Here is a 23,648-nt window from a genome sequence, read left to right on the forward strand (position 1 = left end):
TCTTTTTTATAAAGATGGGGTCTCACTATGTTGCCCAGGCTGGTCTTGAACTCCTAAGCTCATGTGATCCTTCTGCCTCTGCCTCCCAAAGTGCTGAGATTACAGGTGTGAGCCACCACACCCTGCCTGGCTCATCCATGGTGTAGCGTATATCAGAGCTTAATGTTTGCAGCTGAATAAGATTCCATCGTATAGGTATGCCACATTTGTTTATCCATTTATCAGTTGATGGACATATAGGATGTTTCTACTTTTTGGCTATTTTAAACAATGCTGCTATGAACATTTGTGTAGAAGTTTTTGTGTAAATATATATTTTCATTTCTCTTGGGTATATACCTAGAAGTGGAATTGTTGGGTCATATGGTAATTCTGTGTTTAACTTTTGAGGAACTGCCAGACTGTTTTCAAAGTGACTGCATGAGTTTACATTCCCACCAGCAATGCATGAGGTTTCCAAATTCTCCATATCCTCACGAACACTTGTTATTGTCCATCATACATTCTAGCATGTATCAAATATGAAGTGATAAGGTTTAGATTTTGCATCTCCCTCATGGCTAAAGATGTTGAGCTTGTTAGGTTTTTGTTTTTGTTTTTTCTGAAACGGGGTCTCATGGTCATCCTGGCTGGAGTGGTGTGGCACGATCATGGCTCGGTGCAGCCTCAAACTCCTAGGCTCAAGCAATCCTTCCACCTCAGCCTCCTAAACTACGCCACCATGCCCGGCTAATTTTTTTTTTTTTTTTTTGAGACGGAGTCTTGCTCTGTCACCCAGGCTGGAATGCAGTGGTGCGATCTCAGCTCACTGCAACCTCCGCCTCCCGGGTTCAAGCAATTCTCCTGCCTCAGCCTCTTGAGTAGCTGGGATTTCAGGCATGTACCACCATGCCCGGCTAATTTTTGTATTTTTAGTAGAGACAGGGTTTCACCATGTTGGTCAGGCTGGTCTTGAACTCCTGACCTCATGATCCACACACCTCGGCCTCCCAAAGTGCTGGGATTACAGGCATGAGCCACCGTGCCTGGCCCTAATTTTTTTATTTTTTTTAGAGATGGTGTCTCACTATGTTGCCCAGGCTGGTCTCAAACTCGTGGGCTCAAGTAATCTTCCTGCCTCAGCCTCCCAAAGTGCTGGGATTACAGGCGTGAGCCATTGCACTTAGCTATTTGTATATCATCTTTGGAGAAATGTCTATTCAATTTCTTTGCCCATTTTTTAATTGGGTTGTCTTTATTGTTGATTTATTTATTTTATAATTTAATTTTTATTCCCCCCAAATAAAAATATTATGTAATTAAATTACATATTAAATTGATTGCATAATTTAAAATATAATGTAATTACATATCATTTAAAATAAAAATAAAATTACATAAACATATGTATTTTTAAAACAATAGTTTTACAAAGCTTATTTCTCACTTAGTGTTCCTATTCCCCATCAGCAACCATTTTCCACTTGTTTTGTTGTTTTGTTTTGGTTTTTAAATTTACTTTCGGCTGAGCACGGTGGCTCATGCCTGTAATCCCAGCAGTTTGGGAGGCTGAGGTGGGTGGATCCTGACTTGAGGTCAGGAGTTCAAAACCAGCCTGGCCAACATGATGAAACCCCGTCTCTACTAAAAATACAAAAGGCTGGGCACAATGACTCACACCTGTAATCCCAGCATTTTGGGAGGCTGAGGTGGGCAGATCACCTGAGGTCAGGAGTTTGACAACACGGTGAAACATGGCCAACATGGTGAAACCCTGTCTCTACTAAAAATACAAAAATTAGCTGGGTGTGGTATTGGGTGCCTGTAATCCCAGCTACTCAGGAGGCTGAGGCAGGAGACTCATTTGAGCTCAGGAGGCAGAGGTTGCAGTGAGCTGAGATTGTGCCATCGCACTCCAGCCTAGTGGACAAGAGTGAAACTCCATCTCAAAAAACAAAAAATACAAAAATTAGCCAGGCATGCGCCTGTAATCCCAGCTACTCAGGAGGCTGAGGCTGGAGAATTGCTTGAACCCAGGAGATGGAGGCTGCAGTGAGCCAAGATCACGCCACTGCACTCCAGGCTGGGCAACAGAGCGAGACTGTCTCAAAAAATTAAAATATATATATATATTTTTTCCATATTTACAGATGGTATGCTTATACTGCTATTTCTTGATTTTCCTTTTTTTTTCTTTTCTTTCTTTTCTTTTTTTTTTTTTTTTTTTGAGACACAGTCTTGCTCTGTCGACCCAGGTGGGAGTGGTGCAGTGCCACCATCATGGCTCACTGCAGCCTTGACCTCCTGGGCTCAGACAATCCTCCCACCATAGCCTCTGAGTAGCTGGGACTACAGGTGTGTACCACCACACCTGGCTAATTTTTTAAATTTTTTGTAGAGATGGTGTCTCCCTATATTGCCCAGGCTAGTCGTCTCAAACTCCTAGGCTCAAGCAATCCTGCCACCTTGGCCTCCCAAAATGATGTTGGGATTGCAGGTGTGTGCCATTGCTCTCAGGCCTTGATTTTTCTTTTCTTTTTTTTTTTTTTTTTTGGAGACAGGCTCTTGCTCTGTCTCCCAAGCTGGAGTGTAGTGGCACAGTCTCAGTTCACTGCAACCTCAGCCTCCCAGGCTTAAGCAATCCTCCCACTTCAGCCTCCCGAGTAGCTGGGACTACAAGCACACACCACCACACCCAGCTAATTTTTGTATTTTTTGTGGAGACCGAGTTTTGCCATGTTGCCCAGACTGGTCAAGACCTGAGCTTGAGCCATCTGCCCACCTCGGCCTCCCAAAGTCATAGGATTACAGGTGTGAGCCACTGCACCCAACCTTGATTCTTCAGTTCACTTGACCTCCTAGTAGATCTGATGTATAAAAGTGGGCCCCCTCAGCTTCTGTTCCAAAGGTGGAAAAACTGGCCTATGTGGGAGGTACGAAGAAACAGTCCAGTGGCTTTGGCTTCAAGTATGGACTCTGGAGCTGGATGTCCAAGCTGAAATCCCAGCTTTGCAACTTGCTGGCAGTGAGACCCTGCACAAATTAGTTGACCTCTCTTCTCCTCAACTTCCTCATCTATAAAATGGAAATAATAATAATAGTGCCAGGCACGGTGGCTCATGCCTGTAATCCCAGCACTTTGGGAGGCCGAGGTGGGTGGATCACCTGAGGTCAGGAGTTCGAGACCAGCCTGGCCAACATGGAGAAACCTCATCTCTCATAAAAATACAAAATAAGCCGGGCATGGTGGCGCATGTCTATAATCCCAGCTACTCAGGAGGCTGAGGCAGGAGAATCGCTTGAATTCGGGAGGCAGAGGTTGCAATGAGCCGAGATCGTGCCACTGTACTCCAGCCTGGGCAACAAGAGCGAAACTCAGTCTCAAAAAATAAATAAATAAAAATAATAGTACCGCTTTATAGAGTTGTTATAAGAATTAATTGAGCTTATCCATGAAAAGCATTTAGAATGTATAGGTTCTAAAAGCTCAATATGTATTCATTATTATTATTATTATTAACATGCTCTCACAAATATATATATTCCCCCTCCCCATTCTCCCTATTTAGTTACGTTACAGTTTTTTAATATCAGCATTCAGTGTTTATATTATTATGACTGTAACTGTTATCTATTCTATGATCACATTTCCTTTCTTGTTTGAATTTTAGTTTTCTCTGAAGTTAATAAATGTTTCATGTTTACATCTGTTACTTTTCTATGAACCTATCATTAATTCATCCCCAATCATTGCTGAAAGTTTATAAATCTCATAAAAGGTTCAGACACATCAGGTAATCTAACAGCTTCATCTTCTTGGAGGCATGTCTCCTATAAGCCTTCATCCACTGCTCTTGTCTGGACTGGTTACTTCTAAGCCTACTGCAAGATTTAAGAACAGAGCACTCAAAAGCTGATGATACTCTGTGTACAGGTACTTATTTATGGACTAGAGGACTTTATAAGAGGGTGATGATCTGGCCAGGTGATTTCATTGGGAGACTCCGTACTGTGACTATGTTGAAGTCTTTCTTGGGGGGCTTGGCAGAAAAGAATCTTAGTCTCGGCCAGGCACGGTGGCTCACACCTGTAATCCTAGCACTTTGGGAGGCCAAGGCGGGTGGATCACCTGAGATCAGGAGTTCCAGACCAGCCTAGCCAACATGGCGAAACCTGTCTCTACTAAAAATACAAAAAAATTAGCCAGGTATGGTGGCAGGGGCCTGTAATCCCAGCTAATCAGGAGGCCGAGGTAGGAGAATCGCTAGAACCCCAGGGATGGAGGTTGCAGTAAGCTGAGATCACTCCATTGCACTCCAGCCTGGGCAACAGAGCGAGACTCTGTCTCAAAAAGAAAAAAAAAAGAATCTTGGTCTCCCATAGAGGATAGAAGCCTGGCTGGAGGGTTCCGGAAGATGAGTGGAAAGAGAAGGATGGAGGTCTCACCATTCAGTGTGTAGACTTTCACTTATCCTCCTGTTTTTACCATCGCACTCTCATCTGTGTCTGTATCTAATGTCTACCTATCCAGAGTCTCTCTGGTAGGACCCTCCAAAGGGTAAACACTCCAGGCTTCTGCTCGTTGGGGAGGGGCAGTTACCTGGATGCAGAGAGTAGTAGAAGAGGGCTCAGGGGACCTGATTGCTACTCAGACATACTCTCAACCAGGTCTTCTGTTCACCCTGATTTTAAGAGGCATGGTGCCATCAACTCCTGAAATTTTCTGAGATTCTGTGGTACATTAGGCCTGATTCTGGGACTCTTAGGCTTAATGAATCAATTTATCATCCAGACTGGGACACTTTTGAGGGTGAAAGAGGATACTATTAATAATTATTACCAGGGCATCAGGCATACAATATATTATCCTGGGCAAATCAGGACCATGACCCTAGGATTCATCCAACTACTTTCTAGTATCAAAACTTTTGTTGCTATTGTCTTGTTAGTTCTTTTTGTTCTGGTAACTTAAAGATGCCAATTTTTTTTTTTTATCCCTCTACATAATTTTAGTGGGGTTTCAAGAGAGAGCAGTGATGTGTGCATATGTTTAGTCCACCAGCTTTCAGGAGACAGGCTTCATTCTTCCCTCTTTATCAATGGAGGAAGTAGGTATGAAGGGGCTGTGTGACTATACTCAGAGTTATTTGGTTTTAAGTAAAAGAAACCTTATCTAAACAAGCTTAAGCAAAGGGAGCGTTTAGCCTGTTGCATCCAAAGAAGGGCTGAACAACCACGTTGTGGGAAAAGCAGAGATAGAGCTGGGGGGTCAGCGACTCAGAATCACAAACTGGAATACTCCATCTCCTGTCCATGCTTCCCTTTCATTTCACCTTCAGTCCCCTGCCCTGGAATCCGGCTTTCTTCCTGTGGCAGCAACATAACCACTGATGGTGGCCCAGTGTTATATCCAACACTCAGATTCCCTTTCTAGACCCAAATGCAAAATTCTAGAAACGAGTCTTAATGTTCCAACTAAGACTACATGTTCATCCCCAGATCAGCCAACTTGGCTGGGCCAGGTGTGGTGTGTGGGGTTGCTGGTTTGTGTAAAATCAGGTTCAGCCTCCACCATAGTCATTTGTGCAAAGTCAGGCTGGGGCCAGTGCCTAGGACTATTGCCTAGGACTAGGGAATAATCCCATAGATTTCCTCAACAGTAACTTGGCCAAATCCACGTGATGTTAGTGATGGGCTTGAAAAGTAAAGCTGAGCCAGGCGTGCTGGCTCACGCCTGTAATCCCAGCACTTTGAGAGGCCAAGGCAGGTGGATTGCCTGAGGTCAGGAGTTTGAGACCAGCCTGGCCAACATAGTGAAGCCCTGTCTCTACTGAAAATACCAAAAAATTAGCCGGGCGTGGTGGTGGGCGTCTGTAATCCCAGCTACTTGGGAGGCTGAGGCAGGAGAATTGCTTGAACCCAGGAGGCGGAGGTTGCAGTAAGCCGAGATCACGCCATTGCACTCCACCCTGGGTAACAAGAGCAAGACTCCATCTCAAAAAAAAAAAAAAAAAAGAAAAAAGAAAATTAAAGCTGAAAAGATGAGGACTCACTACCTTGCTGGGATTGCTAAGTTATAAATGTTCAACCTTTGCTAGTGATGACATAAGGGACAGTGTAGAAACTCTAACATTTAAAACTATTCCCTTTCTGCCTCTTCTGCAAAATCATTTACATAGATCTACATGTGTTAGAATTTGGTTTGTTTTCCTCTTCTGCATCAGATTTACAATATTTTATTTTCTGTAGGCTAGCTTTTGCTTTACTCTTCTGATTGTTATTTAAAATGGCCAAGAGTTTCTCATTTAAACATTTAATGTCACAGAATTTTAGGATGTTAGAAGTGGAAGAGGATTTAGAATATTTAATTTATATTTCACAGAAATGTCCCTGGCACACTAGCTTCATGAGCTGCTCCTTTGAAATAAGGTCTTCCTGGTCAAATAAGCTAAGAAAATGCTGTATACAACTAGACATTCTCCTCTTGGAGACTCAGTACATGTTAGCCTATTAAGAAGTCTGCGAAGTCCTGCAGCAAAAAAAAAAAAAAAAACCCACAATTTCCTAAATTCATTTACCAAGAACCCTTTTTTCATCATAAGCAGGCCAAGTTCCTTGGAAGATACTTTGGGAAATAATGCAACCGTCTTATTTTATGAATTAGGTAACTAAAGCTCATGAAGAGACAATAGTTTATAATTTTCCAAAGTTAATGCCAGGAAGAATTAGCACTCATTAGCAATGCAAGTTACCAGTTACAGTAACCCCGAGTATCTGGGGTTACAGGCGCCTGCCACCACGCCCAACTAATTTTTTTGTATTTTTTGTAGAGACGGGGTTTCACCGTGTTAGCCAGGATGGTCTCGATCTCCTGACCTCTTGATCCGCCCGCCCAGGCCTCCCAAAGTGCTGGGATTACAGGCATGAGCCACCGAGCCCAGCCTTGAATGGCCTGATTTTCTTTTTTTTTTTTTTTTTTTTTTGAGATGGAGTCTTGCTCTGTTGCCCAGGCTGGAGTGCAGAGGCATGATCTTGGCTCACTGCAAGCTCATGGGTTCACGTCCCGGGTTCACGTCATTCTCCTGCCTCAGCCTCCCGATTAGCTGGAACTATAGGTTCCCGTGAATGGCCTGATTTTCAAAAATGGTAAATTGCTCTTTGTAAAATCCCAAAGAAATAACAATATTCTCTCAGTTTATATGGTAGTTGTGTTTCTGAAAAATAGAGTATAAATTAAAACTACACAAAACACTTTTATTTAGGCATTTACTATATGACAGCACTTATATCTGTGTGCTTTACATTAATTAATTCACCAGATCCTTATAGTAACCCCATTTCAGTATGATTACTATCACTCTTTTTTCTTTTATTTACGGCCAGCTTCCTAAGCCAAATAGGCTCACAGAATTCTACTATCCCTATTTTAAACATGAGGAGACTAAGACGAAGAAGCTAAGTAACTTGTTCAACAACTATTAAATGGCAGGGCAGTAGATGAACCCAGGCAGTGCAGCTCCAGAGCTCACACACCATTTTCTATGTCCCTGTCACCTGAAGAACTCCAATTCTGAGTCACCTGGGCATTCCCTACACAGATCATGGCCAACAGAAGGCTGCTTCCAATCCCAGAAACCATGGAATCCAAAAGGAAAAGAGGCCAGACCACATCCCTTTGGCGTATTTACTGCTAGCACAGGAGAATGATGAGACAGTGATGGGAAAGTGTTCAGGCACCCGGGTTTCCTGACCTCCCACGACCTGCCAACAGGAGCTCTGTAAGAGAGCAAAAGCAGGAAACAACCTTGGCTTCTTTCTTTACCCTTCCTCATGCTCCCCTACCTCTTGCCAAAAGCACAGTCCAACCACAGACTACGCGATTCAGCAACTTCCCACAATGTACACAGAACTGAAAAAAGCATGGGGTAGAGAAAAACTGAAAGAGACCAGACACCTTCAGGGCTGCCAAGCTGGGGAGTCAGTCCTGGGACTTTTCCTCCTTGTCTACAATCTGATTCGGGGATTATTTCTTCCCAGAGAGTGATTATTCTGATAATCAGATGGGCCTACAGGTTGCAAAACCCGTTTATCTTTGCTCCATCCTCTGAAAGGGAGGAGTTCTGACTAAGTGTACCCTCCTTGGGGTGACGTGAAATGACAGCCTGGATTGATGCTCTGGGGTTTGTTCCAGCTCATTGCTCATCACCCCATGGATTGTTTGCTCATAGCAAATCTGCGCCAAATAAATTCCATGTCCTCCAAGGTTTGATACTTAATAGTAATATAACTAATCCTGATTAAGGGTTTATTGTATGCCAGGCAGAGTGCTAAATTCTTTACATTAGTATCTCACTGAGTTCCCCTAACAACCTTGTGAGAGACATATGCTTATTAACTCTATTTACAGATAAGAAAATTCAGGTCCAGAAGGTTTACATTCAGATGCCACACAGCCAGTAAGCAGGAGAACTGAATGCAAACCCAGGCTATCTTATTGCCAGCTTGGCTGTTCTGAGGGAACTAATTAGAACTGGCTTGAGATTATACTTGAGGAAGAGGTGAAGTATTACAAGTGTATTAGGACAAACCTGGGTTCCTGGGACTTCTGCTTCCTTAACCATTGGACTTTTCTCTTTTTTTTGAGATGGAGTCTCGCTCTGTCACCCAGGCTGGAGTGCAGTGGCGCGATCTCGGCTCACTGCAAGCTCTGCTTCCCGGGTTCACGCCATTCTCCTGCCTTAGCCTCTCCAGTAGCTGGGACTACAGGCGCCCACCACCACGCCCGGCTAATTTTTTTGTATTTTTAGTAGAGATAGGGTTTCACTGTGTTAGCCAGAATGGTCTTTAACCACTGGACTTTTCTACTCTTTTTTTTTTTTTTTTTTTGAGACATAGTTTTGCTCTTGTCACCCAGGCTGGAATACAATGCTGCGATCTCGGCTCACTGCAACCTCTGCCTCCCAGGTCTAAGTGATTCTCCTTCCTCAGCCTCCTAAGTAGGTGGGATTACAGGCACCCATTACCATGCCCAGCTAATTTCTTTTTTTTTTTTTTTTTTGAGACGGAGTCTCGCTCTGTTGCCCAGGCTGGATTGCATTGGCGCTATCTTGGCTCACTACAAACTCTGCCTCCTGGGTTCAAGCAATTATCCCACCTCAGCCTCACAATTATCTGGGAGGTGTACGCCACCACGCCTGGCTAATTTTTTGTATTTTTAGTAGAGACGGGGTTCTCACCATATTGGCCAGGCTGGTCTCGAACTCCTGACCTCAAGTGATCCGCCTGCCTTGGCCTCCCAAAGTGCTGGGACTACAGGCGTGAGCCACCATGCCCAGAAATTTTTGCATTTTTAGTAGAGGGGGTTTCACCATGTTGGCCAGGCTGGTCTCGAACTCCTGACCTTAGGTGTTCCGCCCGCCTCGGCCTCCCAAAGTGCTGGGATTAAAGGCGTGAGCCACCGTGCCTGGCCACTTTTTTTTCTTTTTTCTCTTTTTTTTTTTCAGACGGAGTCTTGCTCTGTCACCAGGCTGGAGTGTAATGGCATAATCTCTGCTCACTGCAACCTCTGCCTCCCGGGTTCAAATGATTCTCCTGCCTCAGCCTCCCGAGTAGCTGGGACTACAGGTGCACAACAACCACGCCCAGCTAATTTTTGTATTTTTAGTAGAGATGAGGTTTCACCATGTTGGCCTGGCCACTTTTCTACTCTTTAATTCTCCTGGGTCAACAGGTACTTAGTTACCCAGGGATGGTAAGGGAACTATAGCCAGAGAGATCTTTCTGAGATGCAAATCTGCTAAGTCTGGTCCCGACTAATAATTTTTCAGTGGTTTCTTGTGGTCTGTCAGATGAAGATCAGACTCCTTTGCATGACATACAAGGCCCTTTGTAATCTGGACACACCTGCCTTCTATGACTTTCTGTCCCATGCTTGCCTTCTTATGCCCAGAGAAGCTCATGGCAGCCCCAGAATAATCTGCCATCCTGATTCCTGCCTCCACATCTTGGTCACATCTTGGTCCATACTGTTTCTTATGCCTCGAATGCCTTCCTTCCCCCAGCTATCCATCTGATGAGTTTGTATTAATCCTGTAGGACTCCACTACATGTTATACTCTTTATGAAAAGGCTTTTTTTTTTCTTTAAGTTTAATTAAAGTGTAATAGAGATGAGGTTTTACCATGTTGCCCAGGTTGCTCTTGAACTCTTGGGCTCAAGTGATCCGCCCATCTCAGCCTCCCAGAGTTCTAGGACTACAGGTGTGAGCCACTGCCCCCAGCCTCCATTCACTTTTATATTCCCAAAAGCTAGCACTTTGCCCTGTTTATGAGTGAATGAAATCATTTCTGTAAGAGGCATGGCCAGCCTGGGCAACATAGCGAGGCCTCATCTCTACTAAAATAAAAAATTTAGCTTAGTATAATGGTGCATGCCTGTAGTCCCAGCTACTTTGGAAACTGAGGCAAGAAGATCACATGAGCCGGGGAGTTGAAGGCTACGGTGAATTATCATTGTGCCACTGCACTCCACCCCAGGCAACAGAGAAGACTCTGTCTCTTAAAAAAAAAAGAAAAAGAAAAAAAAAAGAGGCATAGAACATTGCTCTTAAATTTCTTCGTACCCACCTTTGCAATAAATGACTTTTTAGATCTTGATCTTAAACTGGGAATTCTAAGCCGGGCGTGGTGGCTCACACCTGTAATCCCAGCACTTTGGGAGGCCGAGGCGGGAGGATTACAAGGTCACGAGATCGAGACCATCCTGGCCAACATGGTGAAACCCCATCTCTACTAAAAATACAAAAATTAGCTGGGCGTGGTGGCGCACGCCTGTAGTCCCAACTACTCGGGAGGCTGAGGCAGGTGAATCGCTTGAACCCGGGAGGCAGAGGTTACAGTGAGCCAAGATAGCGCCACTGCACTCCAGCCTGGTGACAGAGGGAGACTCCGTCTAAAAAAAAAAAAAAAAAAAAGACTGGGAATTCTGGGACTTCCACAATCTAGTGTTCAGGTTTCCCAAGAGCAAAAGTTGCCTGAACAAGTTTTCTTAAGATCTCTTAAGGAGGGAATTTTGCCTCCTTACTTGGAAACACCTACAGGGTTTTTTTGTTGTTGCAGTTGGGTTATGGACCTGCTATCACCAAATCAGCTGAGTGAAGGAGTCCTGAGGCAGAGTGACAGAATGAATACTGATGTTCGGCTAGAATCACTCTGCTTTTCAAAATTTGGCTTCTGGCTGGACGCAGTGGCTCATGCCTGTAATCCCAGCACTTTGGGAGGGCGAGGCAGGTGGATCACTTGAGGGTCAGGAGTTTGAGACCAGCCTGGCCAACATAGTGAAACCATCTCTACTAAAAATACAAAAATTAGCGGGGTGTGGTGGCATGCACCTGTAGTCCCAGCTACACAGGAGGCTGAAAGCAGGACCTGGGAGGCAGAGGTTGCAGTAAGCCGAGATTGCGCCACCGCACTCCAGCCTAGGCGACAGAGTGAGACTCTGTCTCAAAAACAAAAAAGTCATCTTCCCATTATATTTATATTTATTTATTTAGCTGTCAAAATTTTAGCCTATGTATTTCCTTTAGTTCGTCCCCTCTGGGCAGAGGTTTTTGCCATAATGCTTGCTCCCAGCCAAGGAGGAAACTGCATTTATCTTATCTTTTCATCTTCCTACAGAATGCATTTCCGGCCAGGCGCGGTGGCTCACGCCTGTAATCCCAGCACTTTGGGAGGCCGAGGCGGGTGGATCACAAGGTCAGGAGATCGAGACAATCCTGGCTAAGACGGTGAAACCCCATCTCTACTAAAAATACAAAAAATTAGCCGGGCATGGTGGTGGGCGCCTATAGTCCCAGCTAGTCAGGAGGCTGAGGCAGGATAATGGCGTGAACCCAGGAGGCGGAGGTTGCAGTGAGCCGAGATCGCACCACTGGCACTCCAGCCTTGGCGACAGAGTGAGACTCCATCTCAAAAAAGAAAAAAAAAGAATGCATTTCGGTAGCCTGTGACTTTATCTTCAGACTTATACTTCACATACATATGTTTAAGAACAAATTTTTAAAAATATTTGTGGGGAAAAGATGCAATTTTAATTTGTGGGTCAAAACTTATTCTGACCGCCTGCCTTCTGGAAAATAAAATCATTGTTGATAATTCAGAAAATTCCAAGAAGTGCAATAAGTTATGTCCAAATCACTTTGCCTGTACCTGAGGCTTGGACTTTTCATAGGAAAAGTCTATAAAAAAGTGACCTCTCCTTTTGAAACCATGGTATCTCTCTTGCAGTCTCCTAGCCAGTGTTTTTTCCTACCATCCTGCATCCTTATTATTAGATTATTAGTTTCCTGGGGAGCATCTTATTATTATTAGATTGTAAGAGTTACCTGGGGAGCATAAAAGGAAATTTAATTTTAATTTTTATTTATTTATTTTTTTTGAGACGGAGTCTCACACTGTCACCCAGGCTGGAGTGCAGTGGCGTGATCTCGGCTGACTGCAACCTCTGCCTCCTGGGTTCAAGCGATTCTCCTGCCTCAGCCTCCTGAGTAGCTGGGATTACAGGCACCCGCCACTGTGCCTGGCTAATTTTTGTATTTTTAGTAGTGACAGGGTTTCACCATGTGGGCCAGGCTGGTCTGGAACCACTGACCTCACGTGATCCACCCACCTCGGCCTCCCAAAGTTCTGGGATTACAGGCATGAGCCACCGCACCCGGCCCATAAAAAGAAATTAAAAAAAAAAAAAAAAAGAATCAGCCAGGCGCAGTGCCTCATGCCTGTAATCCTAGCACTTTGGGAAGCCAAGGTGGTGAATCACGAGGTCAGGAGTTAGAGACCAGCATGGCCAACATGGTGAAACCCTGTCTGTATTAAAAATACAAAAACTTGGCTGGGCGCAGTGGCTCACGCCTATAATCCCAGAACTTTGGGAGGCCGAAACAGGTGAATTGTTTGAGGTCAAGAGTTCGAGACCAACCTGGCCAACATGGTGAAACCCCGTCTCTACTAAAAATACAAAAATTAGCCAGACATAATGGTGCGTGCCTGTAGTCCCAGCTACTTGGGAAGCGGAGGCAGGAGAATCGCTTGAACCCAGAAGGCGGAGGTTGAGCCAAGATCGCGCCATTACACTCCAGCCCGGGTGACAGAGCCAGACTTCGTCTGAAAAAAAAAAAAAACACTGGGGCCGGGCGCGGTGGCTCACGCCTGTAATCCCAGCACATTGGGAGGCCAAGGCGGGCGGATCACGAGGTCAGGAGATCAAGACCATTCTGGCTAACACAGTGAAACCCCGTCTCTACTAAAAATACAAAAAAATTAGCCGGGCGTGATGGCGGACGCCTGTAGTCTCAGCTAGTCAGGAGGCTGAGGCAGGAGAATGGCGTGAACCCCGGGGGCGGAGCTTGCAGTGAGCCGAGATCGCGCCACCGCACTCCAGCCTGCAGGACAAAGCGAGACCCCGTCTCAAAAAAAAAAAATTAGTCAGTGTGGTGGCGGGCACCTGTAATCCCAGCTACTCGAGAAGCTGAGGCTGGAGAATCGCTTGAACCCGGGAGGCAAAGGCTGCGGTGAGCCGAGATCACGACACTGAACTCCAGCCTGGGAAACTGAGTGAGACTCCATCTCCAAAAAAAAAAAAAAAAAAGTTCTTTGGGGGATTTTAATGAGTAGTGAGGATGGAGAATCATTAACTAGAATGATGGTATCATTCAGAGGCAATGGTATTCACTCTGGGCAGCGTAGCCATACTTTTATTTATTTATTATTATTATTATTATTATATTATTTTGTTTTGAGATGGAGCCTCTGTCGCCCAGACTGGAGTGCAATGGCACGATCTCAACTAACTGCAAACTCCGCCTCCCAGATTCAAGCAATTCCCCTCCCTCAGCCTCCTGAGTAGCTGGGATTACAGGCATGTGCCACCACGCGTGGCTAATTTTTGTATTTTTAGCAGAGACGGGGTTTCACGTTGTTGGCCAGGCTGGTCTCAAACTCCTGTCCTCAAATGATCTGCCCGCCTCGGCCTCCCAAAGTGCTGGATTACAGCACCACGCCCAGCTCTATAGCTATACTTTTCTGGTGTGGGTGGGAAGTTGTTTTTTCCAGTCTGGTCCATGCCATGCGTATATTAGCACATAATACAAACCCTTACCAGAGCCTCTGATGTGTCAGGGACTCTGGGTTTTTTGGCCTTTGATCCTACTGTAGCACCTTATGTTCCTGAAGCATCTTGCACAGAGCATTGAATTCCAGTGAGCAAATGCCCTAAGGATTGCAGTCTGCACTTCCCCTATCCACAGAGGCATGACCTGAGGCTGTGTGATCAGGGCAAGCCTGAGGTGATTCAGGGTGCCCTAAAGCAAACTGGCATCCTAAAGGAAGCCTAAACCATGGAGTCAGCCACCAGCCTATCTGCTGCTCCCTATCTTCTCTCACCAGCCAGGCACCATCCAAATAAACAACTTTTGATGATGCAGGAGGAAGATCAAATTCTCTGCGTGGTGTCCTCATGCATATTGGATTTCCTAGTAATGCACATATGAAAAACAAGGTTTGTGAACTTAGATCTGACAGATGCAGATTTGAATTCTAGCTATTTGTCCTTGAGCAAATCTCTAAACCTCCCTAACCTCCTGTGCCCTAATTCATAAACTGGGGCTAATAATACCTGCCTCATAGGGTTAAATGAGATAATGTGTGTCCAGGGCTTAGCACAATGACTGAAATGTAGTAGACACTCAATCAGCAGTAGTAGTGAGCCTTTTTCAGATGCTGTCTAATCCCACGTGGGAGGCTTTCCATGCAGAAAGGAAATAGAACTGTGGTGCCCTCAGCGGGATGTCTGCATGGAGATCTTGAAGGACTGGAAACAATGAAGCCTGTTCCCCCATATGTGATCACTGAGTACAGTTTGAAAGCTGGGGTTGTACTCACCTTCTCAGGACAACACTCCCAATCTCTTTTCTCGTAAGCAGTAGCCTGCTGCCTTTGCACACACTTCGACCATTTTCCCTGCTGCCTTGTGCTATTTCAGGGCTTGTGGGGGTGTAGGAAAGCTGCCGCCTTCCTCAGGTTGCTATTTAAAGACATTCTGAAACATTTTGCCACCGCTGCTCCTGCCACCACAACTGCCACTCCTGTCCCAGCTGCAGGGAGCTGCATGGTCACTGACCATTCCAGCCCTTGGGCAGCATGCCTCAGCATAAGCCAGCCGGGGAGCACACACAGTTAGGTGTTGGGAGTTCTGACCGCCTATTTTTTGTTTAGGACCCCTGAGCTATCATCCCTCCCAAGGGTTAACTGCTACCCACCATCTTGGTCTTTGTCCCTAAACAACCTAAACTGTCCATGTCCCTGTAGCATTTTTGGCACTTGACCAGTTAAATATTTCTCCCTTTTTCTCAGGAAAAACCACACATGATACCCGCCTCATCCCCTTTCCACCCCATCTCCAATTTGCACTTTAGATGCTCTCCCCATTTAGCAGCCAGAAAGGGTAAAAGTGCCATTTATCTCTAGGTCTAGCAGAGAAAAATACTCTTAAAATAAAAGGTTTTTGAAAAGCTCAGTAACCTCCAGTTAATAATAATGCCACTGTGAACTTCAGTGTGTTTGAGATTTTCTATCTGTCAGGCATGGGTAGAAATCTCTTAGACATTAGTAATCCTGCCTTTCTTTACTGACCGTCCCGACGCTTTCAGTGAAGTGTCTCAAAAGCCTGGTCTTTCAGGTTTGAATTGGCCCTAATTTCTTTTTCATAGACCCATCAAAGTGAAAGTTTGGGTTTTATCAGGAAAGCATTATTCTTCTTCAGTCCAGAGCTCCTGAATGAGGTCCAGATTGTCTGTGTCCATTCTGCTTCCCCAATTTATTTGTTTCCTGCCCATTATCTTAGAGAGGCCACTCGCCTCGAAGACCTTGGAGTCTGGCCCCTTTCTGCTTCCCCGGCATAATTCTTCCTGATGTTTTCCATTCTGCAGCATAGCTTGATCAGAGCTTCCAGTGTGCCAGCTACCAACATCATCTGACCTGCGCTGGCCTGATACTGTGTTCAGACTACATTAAATTCATTTCCCCACATCTACGCCACCTCCCTCTTCCTCTCACTCGCCTTCATTTATTCATCTGCCCAGCCACTCTGCCTTTGGCTTCTCCTCTCTAGTCTTTGTTTTCAGAGCTGTGCCTTTCCCCCTCCTATTCATTCATTCATTCGTTTATTTATTTATTTATTTTGAGATGGCGTCTCGCTCTGTTGCCCAGGATGGAGTGCAATGGTGTGATCTTGGCTCGCTGCAACCTCCGCCTCCCGGGTTCAAGCAGTTCTCTGGCCTCAGCTTCCCAAGTAGCTGGGATTACAGGCACACACCACAATGCCCGGCTAGTTTTTTTGTATTTTTAGTAGAGACAGGGTTTCACCATGTTGGCCAGGCTGGTCTTGAACTCCTGACCTCAAGTGATCCACCCACCTTGGCCTCCCAAAGTGCTGGGATTACAGGCATAAGCCACCGCGCCCGGACTTCCCCTCCTATTCTTATTCCTTGGTGGTAAACCCGATTTTCTTAATGTGGTGGTAATAATAACAATACTTTGAATTATTTATCACTTTGCTGATGATAGTGAAATACTCTCACATACATTATCTTTTTTGATCCCCACAATATACTCGTAAGGTAGGTGGTTATATGTGCCTCATGCCTCCCACTCCACAGTAGTGAAAATAATAACCACTTTGAGAGGCTGAGGCGGGGGGATTGCTTGAGGCCAGGAGTTTAAGACCAGCCTCGGCAAAATATCAAGACCCCGTCTCTACAAAAAATTTGTTTTTGTTTTTGAGATAGGGTCTTTCTTGCTTGTTACCCTGGCTGGAATGCAGTGGTGCAATCACGGCTCAGTATAGCCTCAACCACCCAGGCTCAAGTGATCTTCCCTCCTCAGCTTCCCAAGTAGCTGGGACCACAAATGCGTGACACCATGCCTGACTAATTCTATTATTTCTTGTAGACAAAGGGTCTTGCTGTGTTGCTTAGGCTGGCCTCAAACTCCTGGGCTCAAGCAATCCTCTCACCTTTACCTCCCAAAGTGCCGGGATCATAGGTATGAGCTACTGTGCCTGGCCTACAAAAAAATTTTTTTTTAATTAGCTGAGGCTGGGCACGGTGGCTCATGCCTGTAATCCCAGCACTTTGGGAGGCCAAGACGGGTGGATCACCTGAGGTCAGGCATTCGAGACCATCCTGGCCAACATGGTGAAACCCCATCTCTACTAAAAATACAAAAAATTAGCCAGGCATGTTGGCGGGTGCCTGTAATCCCAGCTACTCAGGAGGCTGAGGCAGGAGAATCGCTTGAACCTGGAGACCTGGGAGGTGAAGGTTGCAGTGAGCCAAGATCGCGCCACTGAACTCCAGCCTGGGCAACAAGAGCGAAACTCCATCTCAAAAAAAAAAAAAAAAAAAAACACTGGGCGCCGTGGCACACGCCTATAATCCCAGTACTTTGGGAGGCCAAGGTGGGCGGATCACAAGGTCAGGAGTTGGAGACCAGCCTGGGCAACATGGTGAAACCCTGTCTCTACTGGCCGGGCACAGTGGCTCGTGCCTCTAATCCCAGCACTTTGGGAGGCCGAGGCGGGCGGATCACCTGAAGTCGGGAGTTCAAGACCAGCCTGGCCAACATGGAGAAACCCTGTCTCTACTAAAAATACAAAATTAGCTGGGTGTGGTGGCACATGACTGTAATCCCAGCTACTCGGGAGGCTGAGGCAGGAGAATCGCTTGAACCCAGGAGGCGGAGGTTGTGGTGAGCCAAGATTGCACCATTGCACTCCAGCCTGGACAACAAGAGTGAAACTCTGTCTCAAAAAAAAAGAAAAAGAAAAGAAACCCCGTCTCTACTAAAAATACAAAAATTAGCCAGGCATGGTGGCGCATGCCTGTAGTCCCAGCTACTCGGGAGGCTGAGGCAGAAGAATTGCTTGAACCTGGGAGGCAGAGGTTGCGGTGAGCCAAGATCACACCACTGCACTCTAGCCTGGGCAACAGAGCAAGACTCTTGTCTTGAAAAAAAAAAAAAAATTACCTGAGCATGGTGATGCACACCTATAGTCCCAACTGCTTGGGAGCCTGAGGCAGGAGGATCACCTGAGCTTCAATGCTGCATGCAGTGAGCTATGATCGTGCCACTGTACACCAGCCTGGGTACAGAGAGACTCTGTCTCAATAATAATAATAGTCATAATAATAACTGCTTTGAGAGACGGTACAGTATAGTGATTAATAAAGAACACTACTCTGGAGTCAGGCTACCAGGGTTTGAATCCTGGATCTACCCATTACTAGCTGTGTGAACCTGGGCAAATTGGAAATGATAATTGTGTTGTGGGGATTGAGTTAATGTAGACAAAATGCCTGGAATCATACCTGGCATATACTAAGTACTATGTAAGGATTAGCTACCGTTGCCATTCATTCATTCTTCAAAGATTTACTGCATGTTAGGCTCTCTTCCAGGCCTCAGTGATGTAAGAGTTACAGGATGGACATGGTCCTGGCCCTCACAGAGGTCACAGTCTTCACTGACAAACCATCACTTCTTTAGCACCCACCATTTGCAAGTCCTTGTGCTTGGATCTTTGTATTTGTTGTTGTTGTTTTGAGATGGAGTCTCGCTCTTGTCGCCCAGGCTGGAGTGTGGTGACGCCATCTTGGCTCACTACAACCTCCGCCTCCCAGATTCAAGCACTTCTTCTGCCTCAGCCTCCCGTGTAGCTGGGATTACAGGTGCCCGCCACCACGCTCAGGTAATTTTTTTCCTATTTTTAGTAGAGAAGGGGTTTTGCCATGTTGGCCAGGCTGGTCTCGAACTCCTGACCTCAGGTGATCCACCTGCCTCAGCCTCCCACAGTGCTGGGATTACAGGCATGAGCCACCGTACCCAGCCATGTTCTTGGATCTTTAGATACATTAATTCTTACTGCAACCTTCAGGAGGCAAACTTATTCCCATTTTACAGATGAGATCACTGGGGTTCCTAGAAGTGAAGTAGTTTGTTCAAGATTCCCTAGCTAATAATTGGGAGCTCTAGGGTCCACTTCACTCAGTTTGCCTGCCTCCTGACCATTAGGCTTAATTCTGTGTGTCTGCCTCCCCAACAGGGTGTGAGCTCCTGGGTGTGGGAGCCATTCAGCAGAATACTTAGCCTAGTCTCCTGCACACAATGTGGGAAATTTTGCTGAGTTGTTCTCTACTGACGATTCTTGACTCTCTGCCCCGTAATAGTCTCATCTGTTCCCTCTCACATCTCTTAGCCACAAAATCACATCTTGGGCAAGATGAAGGTGCTTAGAAGTTGGACTGTTGCTTTCTGACAGATTCATACCACACCTAATGCTTATTCCAACATGTTTTTAAACAGAACTAGTCGGATTCTGGAGTCTTCTCTTCTGGACCTCAATCTAGAGAATCTTTTTTTCTGCCAGGACAATCTCCAGCCACCAGCTCCAGTTCACCACTTTCCCCCGTCTTCACCTGTCTTATTATTTCTGTGTATAACTTGCGTGTTATTCCTCTGTTTTTGTCTTTGTGCCTCTTATTTATTTCTCAACCACAAAGGGAGTCACAATTGGTGGTTGATAGGATTGTGTGGAATGTAGCCTTCTTTCTTTTTGATCTTTGTTCGCTTCATCTCTTGTTTCTATAGAATATTGAATTTCTAAATACAACTGTTACAAGGAAAGGGGTCTCCATCCAGACCCCAAGAAAGGGATCTTGGATCTCGCGCAAGAAAGAATTCAGGGCGAGTCCACATTGCAAAGTAAAAGCAAGTTTATTAAGAAAATAAAGTAGTGGGCCGGGCACGGTGGCTCATGCCTGTAATCCCAGCACTTTGGGAGGCCGAGGCGGGCAGATCACATGAGGTCAGGAGTTCAAGACCAGCCTGACCAACATTGCAAAACCCTGTCTGTACTAAAAAAAAAAAAAAAAAAAAGCTAGGTGTGGCATGTGCCTGTAATCCCAGCTACTCGGGAGGCTGAGGCAAGAGAATCACTTGAACCCAGGAAGCGGAGGTTGCAGTGAGTCGAGATCATGCCACTGCACTCCAGCCTCGGCGATAGAGCGAGACTCCTTCTCAAAAAAAAAAAAGAAAAGAAAAGAAAGTAGTGAAAGAACAGCTACTCCATAGACAGAGTAGGGCATTCCTGAAAGTAAGAGGAGGAACACGTCCACCCTAGGTACAATGCTTATATATATAAGATAGAAAAAGATCTTGGGGCCAGGCGCAGTGGCTCACGCCTGTAATCCCAGCACTTTGGGAGGCCGAAGCAGGGGGATCACCTGAGGTCAGAAGTTTAAGACCAGCCTGGCCAACATGGTGAAACCCCGTCCCTACTAAAAATACAAAAATTAGCCAGGCATGGAAGCGCTTGTCCGTAATCCCAGCTACTTAAGAGGCTGAGGCAGGAGAATCACTTGAATCTGGGAGGCAGAGGTTGCAGTGAGCCAAGATCACACCACTACACTCCAGCCCGGGTGACAGAGGGAGACTCCACCTCAAAAAAAAAAAAAAAAAAACACACAAAAGATCTTGGGGAGATGTGCTCTGCTACAAGGGTTTGTGATAAAGGATTAATTTTCTTAATTGCTGTAGTTTGCAAGAATCAATATTATTATTATTATTATTATTATTATTATTATTTTCTGAGACGGAATTTCGCTCTGGTTGCCCATGCTGGAATGTAATGGGGTGGTCTTGGCTCACTGCAACCTCTGTCTCCCAGATTCAGGCAATTCTCCTGCCTCAGCCTCCCAAGTAACTGGGATTACAGGTGCCCACCACCATGCCCAGCTAATTTTTGTACTCTTAGTAGAGACGGAGTTTCACCATGTTAGCCAGGCTGGCCTCAAACTCCTGACCTCAGGTGATCCACCCACCTCTGGCCTCCCAAAGTGTGATTACAGGTGTGAGCCACCATAAAATTAGGAATGCCTTTGTTAAAGCAAAATTTAGGAATGCCTTTGTTCCCAGATACTGGGATATCTGGACACTTCCAAGTCTGGGTCTGTTTGGTAAACATTATCAATCTATTCCCTTAACCATAAACACCTAGAAGTTGGGAATGCCTAACTTTCTGGGAATGCAGCCCAGCAAGTCTCAGCCTCATTTTCCAGCCTTCACTCAAAATGCAGTCACTCTGGTTTTAACGCCTGTGACACAATGAGTGTATGCTAGCATTTAACGTTTTTGTCCTTTTATATTTAGCAACTCATTTTCCTATTAAGAAGTTATAGATGGAAAAACCTCTGCTAGATCACCGTGTCCAGAGTTCTTGTTCTGTAAATGTCTTATTTTTGACCATTCGTGTTGTGTTTTGTTGATCTCACACAATAAGAACAGAATAGCCATTTCATTCACCAAGTTCCAGTAGTAAAAAACATCTTGAAATGTAAATGACCTTTAAAATATTAAAATAATTTTTAAGTGTAAATGAATCTACTCATTACTGTCTTTACTCATGGAGCTTGTGTTAGAGAGGTAGACTAACTAGAGCCTTTTTTCTTCCTCTATTTTCATATATTCTGGATTGTGGTAATATGGCTTTTATAATCAAACAAATCAATTTAGGAAGTAAAGAGAAGAAAGATATTTGCCATTTATTTCTTCTTTTGATCTTAAAGATACAACCACTCGGCAAATGTTCCAGGTCAAGCTCATTGAAAGAGTCAAACACTGTCTTCCTGCTTTTCCATTGAAAGTGCACCTGTGTGCCCAAGGCAGTCTTTTACTCACACCTTCCCTTTTCAGTTTGCCAAGCCTCTTCTGGTCCTCTCTGAGCCACGTCTAACCCTAAAGACTGCCCTTGTCCCTGAAGCTTCAGCTTTGTGTGTTTCAGGCCAACTGGCGCCTGGAAAGAGGGAGGGTGAAGAGAGAGGGAGACCGTGTGTGTGTGTGTGTGTGTGTGTGTGTGTGTGTGTGTGTGTGTGTGTGTGTGTCACATGCGCTCTCTAAATTCTTTTGATAAAGAATCTGAACGCCACCCCCTTCCAAAGAGTTTTCAGACCAGGAGTCTGGGTACTTCTTTAAGATATCCTTGGCCTAAGCTTCTCAGATGGTGAAAGTGTTTGTTTCAACCACTGAGTGCAAGCAGCTAAACTAGCTTTCCTGTGAATGAGACGCACCCAGCCTACTCACAGCCATACCCACTCCACCTTGCCCTGGAGTCCTTGGGCCTGATACAGTCGGGGGATGAACAGCAGGTGTGCTGAACTCATAATGAGAGGTTTCCGCTGTGGGATTGCCTATATCCTGCCCCCCACAGAGGCTCCTGTAACTTTACCTTTGAACTCTCCTTGTATTCAGCCCCTGATCCATGGGATTTGGTGACAATCCCTGGCTGGCAGGAAGCTTTGATCCTTGGGGAGTCCAGAGGAAGTCCTGTGATGTGTGGGATCCCTAGAGTCACAGGGATTGGGAAGAAGCTCTATACCAGGGTGGGTTGCTAAGATAGACCCATTAATTAAGCAGGAGCTTTGCTTAACACTCAGTTACTAAAAACAGAGATCCAGTAACTGATAACAGGGAGCTCAGCACCCCTCAAGTGTGGAGTGGGTTTTGCACAGGCAGTATTGTTATTTTAAGGACACAGCAGTGCCCAGGGGGAAATTCCTACCCACACGGAGAAAGAACAGAATACCTGTGAGTATCCCTTTTTAACAAGTAAAAGCTGACTTTACTTTGAATGTTAGGAGGCTCTAGCAAAAAAATCTCAAAAATATTTCTAAGTGAAAGATTCCTCTAAAAGGAAAAAAAAAAAAAGATGACCTTGTAACAAACACTGGAGGATGGGGCACAAGAAGCCAGGAGACCAGCCTGGGTGACAGAGTGAGACCTTCTTTAAAAAAAAAAAAAAAAAAGTGGAAGCTCTAGAATTTCTATATATAGAGATGCTTTGGGCTATAATCCATTGGAGAGAGTGTTGGGAGATTTGTCTTTAGGCTGTACCTGCATAGCAAGCATGCTGGTTTTGCTTGGAAACTGCCTTCTTTTTGTGGTGGCTTGGGAGCTGGAAGACTTACTAAAGTTCCCCCAAGCCATTTCCTTGGTGCCACCCATTGGCTGGGAATAAATGTCAGAGTGAAGGCACTTTCACAGAGCAGGTACAGGTTCCTCTTCCTCCACCCACCTCCAAAGGCGGAAATGACTTCCTTTGCTTCTACAGAATTGCCTGTGTTTCTCTCTTAGAACGGAGATCACTCCATGTGGGGTGTGTGTACTACCTCCCCACAGGGCTGTAGCTGCCACCTGGGAGGGTTCGTGCCTTATTCATCTTTTTTATCGCCAGCACAGTGCCTGGGCATGACAGAGGCCCACAGTACTGATTATTGAGTGAGTGAGTAATCGTGAGGCAATAGCGGTGGAGAGTCATCCTCTGCCGGGAATTCGCTCATTTTCATGTGGCCAGCCTCAGGAAAAATAAGACTTCCTTGCCCAAAGACAGGTTAGAAATGGCACTCGAAGCCAGGCCTGGTGGCTCATGCCTGTAATCCCAGCACTTTGGGAGGCTGAGGCCGGCAGATCACAAGGTCAGGTGTTTGAGACCAGCCTGGCCAATATGGTGAAACTCCGTCTCTACTAAAAATACAAAAATTAGCTCAGCGTGGTGGTGGGCGC

The 23,648-nt window shown here is 45.4% G+C and overlaps 1 protein-coding gene across 1 annotated transcript in view; it reads left to right on the forward strand.

Moving 5' to 3' along the window:
* TANGO6 (transport and golgi organization 6 homolog) overlaps window positions 1-23,648 on the forward strand; it is a 241,422-nt gene that overhangs the window by 206,295 nt on the left and 11,479 nt on the right. The gene's annotated exons all lie outside the window — the stretch shown is intronic.

The sequence above is a fragment of the Gorilla gorilla genome, chromosome 18 (genome assembly GCF_029281585.2).
Source record: "Gorilla gorilla gorilla isolate KB3781 chromosome 18, NHGRI_mGorGor1-v2.1_pri, whole genome shotgun sequence".
NCBI classification, from domain to species: domain Eukaryota; kingdom Metazoa; phylum Chordata; class Mammalia; order Primates; family Hominidae; genus Gorilla; species Gorilla gorilla.